The sequence below is a fragment of the Jaculus jaculus genome, unplaced genomic scaffold, assembly GCF_020740685.1.
Source record: "Jaculus jaculus isolate mJacJac1 unplaced genomic scaffold, mJacJac1.mat.Y.cur mat_scaffold_50_1_766167_arrow_ctg1, whole genome shotgun sequence".
In the NCBI taxonomy this organism is placed as follows: domain Eukaryota; kingdom Metazoa; phylum Chordata; class Mammalia; order Rodentia; family Dipodidae; genus Jaculus; species Jaculus jaculus.
In genome coordinates, this window is record NW_025423502.1 from 70626 (window position 1) to 81985 (window position 11360).

Here is an 11360-nt window from a genome sequence, read left to right on the forward strand (position 1 = left end):
ATAAGCTCTTAGCTAGCAAAGAAATACCTTTAGCTCACCAGACCTCTCAATAACATTCTTTCATTTAAAACTTGAAAAATAAATCATAATTATAAACTACACAAAAGACCAAAATAGTTAATTCTTTACAGAAGATATAAAACAAGCATGACAATTTGTTCTACATTATCAATCTCCAGAAAACATCCCAACTGAAGTGACCTGGTCTTTTACCCAGATAAAAGTATGTTATCAAAAAGAGAAGATAGATGCTGGTGTGGATGCAGAGAATAGGAAAGTCTTACTGTTCCTTTTAGATCACTGTAAACCCAACCTGACCTCTAAACCTGTGGGTATGCTGCCTATATTAGTAATTGCTGAATCATCTTCCACTTTCCTTAAAACTAGGAAGACTCAGACAACTGTGGGCTCATAAGCTGCTCTACTTTTTTTCTTCTTCCTCATTTTAATACTATATTTATCACTTCAGTAGCAATAATGAAGACCTGAATTATTACAAGCATGTATGTTTTGTTGATTATTTGTTTGTTGTAACATCTCACAGAATTACATGTGTAAAATGGCCAGTGATGACTCTTGGATTGTTTTGGTTCTGCTGTCCTCAGCACTACCCACTCCAGAGTCAAAATGCAGTAATATTCTTAAAATAAACTAAAAAGTGAATCATTAAACCAGGAAAGCCTAGTGCTTTTCTGGCTGAACTTCATTATGAAAGATATTTTAATGCTGATTTTGAAAAGAACATTCATTTTGTGTACTATTTAAAAATTATTTTATTGTTTATTTATTAGAGAAAGAGAGAGAAACAGGAAGATAGAGAGAAAGAACGGGCATGCCAGGACCTCCAGCCACTGCAAATGAACTCTAGACACATGTGCTTCCTTGTGTATCTGGCTTATGTGGGCTTTAGGGAGTTGAACATAGTTGTGCTTTGCATACAAGTGCCTTAACTACTAAACTGTCTCTCCAGTCCCATTATCTCCACTCTTATATTCAGTAAGTGTTTAATTTTTCAGTGAAGGCTAAAAAGCTGGCATTTTAGACAAAACCTTAAAATGCATTGGTTTAAGTGGCACTGGAAAAATTAGTTCAATTTCCACCTTTAAAATTTATTTTAGCATGTGATTTCCATAACAGTTTCATATATCCTAATGGTATTCTCTTCATTCGTAAAATCAAGCAATACGACCCACCTCAAATTATTTTATTTATTCCTTTATTGAACATGTGTTGATGGCTGGAGTGTTCATGTTATGGTTATATGCTTGCCTATAAAGTCAAAGGATACAGTTTCAATTCTCCAGCATGGACCTAAGCCAGATGCACAAGGTGAGACATATGTATGGAGTTCATTTGCAGTGGCTGGAGGTCCTGGTATCTCATTATCTCTCAGTGTCTCTTTGCCTCTTTCTGTCCCTCTCTCAAGCAAATAAATAAAAATAAAAATAAATATTTTAAAAGTATGCATTGAAGCCTGTCTCACACCTAAAACCTCAACAATTGATATGGATATGTGATCCCCACTAAATGGCCTACATTGGCACATATCAAAGTTCCCTGAACAAGAATGCCCATTTCTGTTATATAGCAAAGAAGGTGGCCTGAATCATACAGCCCAAATATGATACAACGTGCCTACATGAACATTACCTGCATGGACTGGCTCCCCAGACACCAGACAGGAAGGAGGAGACACTCAGTGGGTAGAGTTCCAAATCCAAACAAATTCATCACCCCATTTCTCACAGTGAGTACACCTGAGGAGCTGGGCTCTGGGCTTCTACTCTGGAGATGCCACTCTGAATTGGCAATGGAATCTGAAGGACCAGACCCAGGGCATGGAGTCTGTGGGATTCCTGCCACCAGGATAGAAGTAGGCAGGTGTGGTTTTGGCTTCTTAGGAGGAGAGGCTCATGCCATGTGAAAGGTGAATGACCATTTTCAACCCACCTTCCCAATTCTGGGAGTTGGTGCTAGGTTGATCCTTTTCAGAACTGTGGTGTGGTGATCATGGTAATGTGGATGGAGGAAGGATAACAAGGTGGGTAATCAGGAATCCAAGCACAGGCTGTCTGGGAAGCAGGGACAAATGCCCAGGGCTCTGATGCATCTCTCTCTTGAAGGTCTAATGCATGAGACATTGGCTTTGTGTGGGACAAAGGCATAAAGTCTTTTTCCCATCATTTTCCTCTCACCCCTTTGACTGGTCATCTATGTCAGTAATCCTGTGTTTCTGAAACAAAAATTCAATCCTTGATATCTGCCATTCAGTGGACAGTGAGGAAAGACAGGAATTCAACCTTAAACCTGTGTGCTATTGTGAGAGCTAAAAATTTCGGATAAGAAAGGATTTTTCTCTGAGAAATGTATTTTATCTGTAGCTAACAGATTAAATATAAGAGAGGAAACAAAGGCAATCACTTCAATTTTTTTCGGTCAAGTACTTAGTCATGCCTCTGAGATTTATGGTGGTAATGTCTATTTGTCTACTTATGGACTCTTCTCTTCATGTAGAAAGGGTTTCATATACACCAAGGTCAATGACCCTTGCATTCCTCTTGATCTCTGTTTGGATATTTCTAGATCAAAAGTTAACACAGGACAAAACAACACCAGTGTGTTCAGGTGCTTTTACATAAAACATCATGTCTCTATCTTTCCATTATCACTCCTATGCTTATGCTGTGAGGAAGAGGACAGCCCAGCCCATTCTGAACATTTGAAATTTTTCCCCACTCTGGCTGTGCTCTCTTGCTTGTTTCATCAGATTGAGGATAGGACCTGTCTTGAGATTGTTCCTAGGATGGCCACTTGCAATTTTTCATTGACTTCCCTCACATAATAAAAGAAAAAGTCAGTGCATGTCTCCAATTGCAAGTAGCCCGTTTACTTTACAGTAATAGAATCAAGAAAGTTATACAACTAGGCATTTTAAATACATTCATGGAAACATGAAGGAAGTATTTACAAAGAAGAGAAGAGTAGAGGTCTCGGGTGCTTTGTGATGCCTTCCTAAGCCTATGGGTTGGTGGAACATAACACATTTGTTTGAACATTCCAAGAAGAATTTTACCTGATAGTAATGAAAATGATAGATCAAACACTGAGGTTGGGTATGAATGCCTATTTATAAGACTGAACATGACCTAACAAAATTGGGCACAAACCTGTAACAGTCCAGTTTTCCAGTACCACAGACTCTCTAAACATTTAGTCAGCTATATAAAATGTTTAATCTAGTCATGGCTTTTTGTTTTTCTGGGAACTTGTTCATGGATCCATTCATTTACACATCCTAAGCAGACAAGGAATCCACCACTGAGCAAGACCTCCAGCCTGGATGTACCATTTGAATGGCTGAACTAGAAAACTGTATGTTAAGTATGTGCCATACTGATAAAGGATTTGAGAAGGGGCTTCATAAAAATGAATCAGGTTGTCTAAAATGAATACACTAATGTGAAGAGAGGGGAGCATTGTATTAAATAGAGCATACTTGGGAGCAAGTGGGGGATAGAGGAGTGAGTGTGTGTGTGTGTGTGTGTGTGTGTGTGTGTGTGTGGCTAATGATCAAACCCTGTACCATGCACATACCAGGCAAGTGATCTACCAAGGGACAACTGTTAATAAATGCCCTGTTTCAGTTATCAGCAGATATGGCTGATGAGCATGTACATCTGAAACCTGCCATTAGGTAGAGAGTACCAAGCTAGGATGTTTCAGGGACTTCAACATTTTAATGTCTTTTGAGACCCTAGGTATGGATAACATCATGCAGAGTGGATGTTGGCAAAGAAGTGAGTACAGTACATCTGACCTGTAGCTCAATATTCCATTAGAATAATTTCCTTACACAAGGCACAGACATATTTATTTTCTTTTTGTGATAGATTTATACTATCATTTACTAATCACATTGTAAGTTATCTTTGGGGCTAAAGTCTCTAGATAGATGAATTTTTTTTTAAATGGATTCAATATGGGTTTAACTCAAAAACGAAATTTCAGGAAGTTGGTGAGATTGTTCAGTGGATAAAGACCCCAAATATAGCAGTACTGGGCTTTTATAATCTCTGCATGCCTACTGCAGAGAGCAGGTGGAGACATGAGAGCCCTCTGAAAACTCATCAACCACCTTGCCTGGAGAATGCAGGGGTGAACAATGAGGCCCTACCACAGACAGGGTCAAAGGCAAGAACTGATGGGGAAGATTGTTCTCTAACCTCCACACACACACAGTCATATATACACCCCAATACACTCAGCAATTTCAAACTACATTATGTACATTATCATCACAGCTGTGACAAGCTTGCATGTCACTGTTCAGCTGTAAATCCTTAGTGACTGGTATAATAACAAATCAGTGCCTCGTTTGTGTGAATGAGATAACTTTCAGGTTAATGACACTTGACATTGCAGCTTATGGAAAATTCACAATTGAATTCCACAAGAATCACAAAAAAAATACTCTGTTATTTTATGTAAGGTTAAGATTTTTGTATTGGGCCACAATCATAGCTATCCTGATCTCTAGAAGAGAAGAGGAAAGATGTGCTTGATAAACACAGTAGAATGTATCCTTGGAACTGGTATAAAAATTACAGAAAATTGCCAGGCATGGTGATGCATTCCTTTAATCCCACACTCAGGAGGCAGAGGTAGTAGGATCACTGTGTGTTTTAGGCTACACTGAGACTACATAGTGAATTACAGATCAGACTTGGCTAGAATGAGACCCTACCTTGAAAAGCAAAACAAAACAAAACAAATTACAGAAAATTGAAAATGGATGAGGCATTGGAATGGTGAAGCTGTAGGGGGACTTACTTCCTTTGTATTTATTTCAATATTACACTGAATTTATGCCAGTACCATGGTATATTTATTACTATGGCTTTGTAATATAGCTTTAGATCAGGTATGGTGATGCCTCCAGAGGTATTTCTTTTTTTAATTTTTTTATTAATTACTTTTGTATTCAGCAAATACAGTCAGTTTGGTACCATTACTAGGCTCATCCATGATCTAACCCATCCCCCTGGCCCCTTCTTGTTGAGGTATATGGGTCATGCACAGTGGAGTTTGCCCACAGTTATGGTTAGGATAAATGTCTCTGCATATCCTGACCCAACATGTGACTCTGACATTCTTTCCGCACCCTCTTCCACAAAATTTCCCTGAGCCATGTTGGGTTCATTTTTGGTCTGCTTCAGTGATGAGGTTTTGGGGGCCTCTGAGTCTCTGGCTCTCTGATTTTATAGGAGTTGATTTTTCTCTTGGACTCCTGGCCAAGATGGTGACTGCCTAGCTGCCCTGCAGATCCCAGGGAAAGAAAGGCAAGACATTAAGGTTCATTGGGTCTTTTAGGGGAGAGCAATCTCCAATAGATTGCCAGTGGGAGGGCAAAGAAGGGGATAAACAGAGAATCCCTGATTCCCTCAGGGGCGGGTAGCCCACCCTTCCCCCAAGTAGCCATGTATCCACAGCACTGCCAAGCGTGTGGAAACTTAGACTGTTCTGCCCATTCACTCACTTACTGCTCCGGCCGGCCGCCACACGTTCAGTGAGCCCAGGCCCACGGCAACTGCCACGCAAGCTCAGACTTGGTCAGTCACTGGCATCAGCTCAGGTGCCATCCCCTAACTGTCTGCCATGCCGGCTGTCCACCATTGTCCTGTTGCAGGTGAGCAGAGACTGCTTCTGGGTCCCAGTGTTTGCCCAACAGAGTTTGGGCTGCTTTGCTACGTCCGTGGCAACCTCGCCTGTGTAGCAAAGATGCCACTACACTGGAAGAGAGCTGAGGACAGAGGGCCAGCACTCCTCGGAGGGATGCCCCCGGTGACCCCTTGGCAGTCAGTTACTGTAATGGTTCCTGCTGCCCATAAGAAGTCATAAAGACCCGATTGCTGGCGCCAATGGGCTGTTTTCTGCGCTCTGTTTCTTTCCTGCTTCCTTCTAGTTGTTTGTCTAAGAACAGCTAATTCAACACTTACTAGTAATCATGCACGCAATCAGAGTACAAGAAACAATCTAAGCATTGAATGTGCCCCTCCTATGATTAGGGCAATGGAGGGAATGTATAACTCTACTAAGAATAAAAAATTGGGCTGGACAGATGGCTTAGCGGTTAAGTGCTTGCCTGTGAAGCCTAAGGACCCCGGTTCGAGGCTCGGTTCCCCAGGTCCCACGTTAGCCAGATGCACAAGGGGGCGCACGCGTCTGGAGTTCGTTTGCAGAGGCTGGAAGCCCTGGCGCGCCCATTCTCTCTCTCTCCCTCTGTCTTTCTCTCTGTGTCTGTCACTCTCAAATAAATAAATAAATAAATTTTTAAAAAAAGAATAAAAAATTAACTTTAGGACAATTTTTTGATGGTGTAGAGCAAAAACAGCTTATGATGACTGAAGACAATACTGATCCTGAGAAAGTGAAAGTAGAAATGTTAATCGGTAATGTTCATAAGAAGCATGACGATTCTGCAAAAAAGAAGTTACAAAAAGTTGGGCATTCCCACCAGAACGCTTCCTGGGGGGTATGTTCAGTACTTGATCAAAGGCAGATGGTGGACTCCACCAAGGTGGACTCCCAGAGCTGGAAAATACCTACATCCACTCCCTTATGAGGGAAGATATGATGAATTCGGTGACAGATGGGTAAATTATGAAGGAAAAAGGAGGCTATGGCATTCTCTTCCATTTATGGAACGCTTAGCAAGGAAGCGTAAGCCTTAGTGTTTATACAGTCCTTGGGGCATGACAGTCCTTGGGGTATAAGAAATAAGTAACCTGTTATTCACCTTACACCTTTTACCCTAGTTTCTGTTCATATAATGTTGTGGTCAATGGTGCGAGACGTGCTTCTCAGAAAATGGGTACATTTCCTGCCTGATAAACACTACATGTATGCTTAGAGTAGAACAATACTTAAGATTGTTTAGATTAATAATTCTTAAGATCACTTGTTCAATCTGTATAAAACCTTGATAAAAACTTTAGTAAATCGCAGCAGCATATTCAACTTAGAGTGTGTCTGTCTGTCATTTCCTCGCCGAATCCCGAGTTCTCCTTGAGCCTTCACCCTTGTTCTCCCTCGGTCCTGATCTCCCCGAGAGTCAGTCCGCGGCAGGTGGCGCCCCGAACAGGGACCTGAAGGACAGGTAAGCTTTCTTTCTTTCTTTCCTCAGAACTTAGGATCGGCTCTCACCAGGGAACTGCAGTCCCGCCGGTAAAGGATCACTGGTTAAGAGTGAGTAATCACAAGGAAATCATGGGGCATTCAATGAGTAGAAATGAAAAGATGTTGGGGGTCATGGTACAGCGCATGTTGGCAAAAAATGGGTTTAATGTGTCCACAAAAGTTTTAGAAGAATTTATGCTTTTCTTATTGGCTTGGGAAAATGCTAATGCTGTGCCAGGATTTAATCAGACCCATAAGAAAGACAGGACAAATACAGGATTACATTAAAGCCTGTTTGGATGCCTCACCAGTGGTGGTACAGGGAATGGCCTATGCTGCAGCCATGAAGGGACAGAGATTCAGCGCCTATGTAAAAAAGACTTATGGGGGAGGAAAAGCTTCCCCGCAAGGGCCTGGTCCTGTATGTTTCAAATGTAATAAGGCAGGACATCTGCAGAAGGACTGCAGGCAACAAAGTTCAGGCCCCAATAACAAGGGACCTGCTCCTGGATTATGTCCCAGGTGCAAGAAAGGAAAGCATTGGAAAAATGAATGTAAGTCTAAGTTCCATAAGGATGGGACCCCCCTGAATGGGGAAGAAAAAGAGGAAAATGAGTCAAAAAACTAGGAGGAGGGCAAGCTCCTAGCCCAGAACAAAAGGGAGCTCCCCCTCAAGAGCAGAAGGAATTAAAATTAGATCCTCTTGCTCCAGAGTTTACTATTCATCAACTTTCTAGGGCTACGCCAGGGAGTGCAGGGCTAGACCTTGCAAGTAGTAAAGACATGATTCTCTCTAAATGGGATGGAATAACATTAGTCCCTACAGCTGTTTCAGGACAATTATTGCCTCAAACAGTTGGACTGATTATTGGAAGGAGTTCTAATTATCAAAAGAACTTTGAAGTCCTACCAGGTGTTATAGATGCTGATTCTCAGAATGATATAAAGATCATGGTCAGACCATTATCCGAGACAATTCAAATACATAAAGGACAAAGAATAGCACAGTTATTGCTGCTACCTTATGTTAACTTACCTAACCCTGTCCTGAAGAAGGAAAGAGGTATGGGTCAGTTTGGCTCCACAGGTGTAGTAACCTGGGTGCAGGAATTAAATGAAAGGCCCTTTAAGGTTATTAAAATAAATGGAAGAAAATTTAAAGGACTTTTAGATACAGGGGCAGATAGGACATGTATTTCAGCCTCTGAGTGGCCCTCAAATTGGCCTGTACACAAGACAGGGTCATCCTTGTTAGGTCTAGGCTCTGCCTCTGGTGTTATGCAAAGTACAACCCTATTGACATGGGAAGATGAAGGAAAATCAGGTTATATACAGCCTTATGTATTACCTTCCCTGCCTTTTTCCCTTTGGGGAAAAGACATGTTAGAAAACATGGATCTAAGACTGGTTACAGCTGAACATTTGAGCAAACAGCATTTTATATAGGGGCCACTGCAGAAAATTTATTTGCAGATAAGATTAAATGGTTAACGACTGAGCCTGTGTGGGTTAGTCAGTGGCCCCTTACTCAGGAAAAGTTACAGGCTCTGGAGCAATTAGTTCAATAACAATTATTAAAAGGGCATATTATAGAATCCAATAGCCCATGGAATACTCCAGTTTTTGTTATAAAAAAAAAAAAATCTGGCAAATGGAGACTATTACAAGACCTGAGAGCTGTTAATGCCGTTATGGAAGATATGGGGGCATTACAGCCAGGCCTCCCTTCTCCGGTAGCAGTTCCAGAGGGCTGGCAAATAATTATCATAGATTTACAAGATTGCTTTTTTACTATATAGACAGCCCATGTTTTGCATTTAGTGTGCCATCACCTAATTTTCAGAGGCCCTATAAGAAATATCAGTGGAAAACATTGCCTCAAGGTATGAAGAATAGCCCCACCTTATGCCAAAAATTTGTGGATCAGGCATTGAAATTAGTTAGGAAAAAACATTGTACAGCTTATATAATACATTATATGGATGATATTTTGTTAGCACACCCTAATAGGGAGACATTAGAAAACTTACTTAAAGATACCATAGCACAGTTAACTGCTCATGGGTTAATTATAGCACCTGAAAAACTACAAAGAAATAAGCCATTAAGTTATTTAGGACAATGGATTCATAATGATTATATTCAAACACAGAAAGTTACCATCAAAAGAGATAAGCTAAAAACTTTAAATGATTTTCAAAAATTATTGGGAGACATTAATTGGATTCATCCACATTTGAAAATAACTGGAGCTTTAAGCCCTCTTTTTAGCACTTTACATGGGGATCCTGATCCAAAGTCACCAAGGTCTCTAACTCCAGAAGCATTAAAAGCATTGGAATTAGTGGAAGACGCTCTTACTGCTGCCAAGGTGAAACAAATATCTTATAATTTAGTTTGGCATTTGCTCATTTTTGCTACTTCTTATACACCCACTGCTTGCTTATGGCAGCATGGGGTATTGGAATGGTTACATTTACCACATGCACAAACAAAAATGCTTGCAGACTACCCATATATGTGTTCTTTGTTAATTGTTAAAGGCAGGCAAAGATCCAGAGAGTTATTTGGAAAAGAGCCACAAATTCTCATTACCCCATATAATAAGAGTCAGGTAGAACAGTTAATGCAAAATAATGAAGATTGGATTTTGGCTCTACAGGGTTATACAGGACAAATTATGTATCATTATCCAAAACATCCTATTATAGAATTTACAAAATCTGTAGAATTTATCTTCCCTCGCTTTTGCTCTTTTGAGCCACTTGAACAGGCTTTGGTTGTTTTTACAGATGGATCTTCAACAGGGAGAGCTATGGTTTATGTACCTGAAAGTGAGCCTTTGGTAGAGGAAACAGGCCAAACATCTGCTCAACAGGCAGAAATTAAAGCAGTAATTTTAACATTTAAAAATTTCTCTCAACATTTTAATTTGTACTCAGATTCAAAGTACGTAGTGAATTTGTTTCTGGCAGTAGAGACTGCCCTTTTAGCGGGGAACTCCACAATTTTACCTTTGTTAAAAGATTTACAGAACTTAATCCATTCAAGAAAAGAAAAGTTCTATATTGGCCACATTAGGGGCCATTCAAACTTGCCAGGACCTCTGGCTTATGGGAATGCTATGGCAGATATGCTGACTAGGTCAGCTATCTGTACAGTGGTAAAAGCACAAGAAAGTCATAGAATACATCATCAGAATGCCTTAGCTTTAAAGAGAATGTTTAATATTACTAGGGAACAAGCTAGGCAAATAGTTAAACAATGTGGACATTGTCCCCCTGTCCACCACCTGCAAAAATTTGGAGTTAATCCCAGGGGATTAAAGCCCAATGTTTTATGGCAAATGTATGTTACACACTTACAATCTTTCGGAAAAATGGGCTATATATATGTGACTATAGATACTTTCTCTCATTTTATTTTTGCTACTACAAGGACAGGAGAAGCAGTAAAGGATGTAATACAACATTTAACTCAATGTTTTCAGGTAATGGGAATTCCTTCACAAATAAAAACAGACAATGGCCCAGCATACACATCAAAAGCTGCCCCAACCAGCAGGACCTAGTTATTCGTGAGGGCACCAGGAGGACCTTAGCCTACAAAGAAAATGGGCGAGAGAGGGGAAGGGACTCAGGCAAACCAATGCTTGTCGAGAGTCGCTTATTCAGCCAGAAGGCTCATCTTTTAAAGTCAGTTTTAGGTAGGGGAGGGGTAAAGGGAGTAGAGGGTGAGACAGTACAGAATCTTCTTGCACAAGGCATGAATCATATGGCAGACATGAATCATATGGAAGGGGGTCAGGGTGACCTAGGTGGTGGAGGGTTACAAACTCTTCTTGGCCTCAGGCCAGAGACATTGTGGTTGTTCTGGGACGTCATAACTCAAGGGCCTTGATACTGCAGGTGCAGAGCAGGATGTTTGTTCTTTAGCCAGAATGCAGTGGGGGTGGAGGAGGGGGTAAGGGAAAGATGAAGGATTTCTTTAAGGGTGGTCCCCAACATTTCCCCCTCTCTTATGTAAAAAATGAGGTAAGTGAGGCAGTCATTGCGATCCCCTTGGTCACATGTTAACAACATTTAGGTTTTAGTGCCAATTGTTTGTCACATTCAGTGGGTCCCAGGGTAGCCCTGAGGATGTTAAACAGGGAGGCAAGCGTCCCCCAGGGATCGGACAAAGCC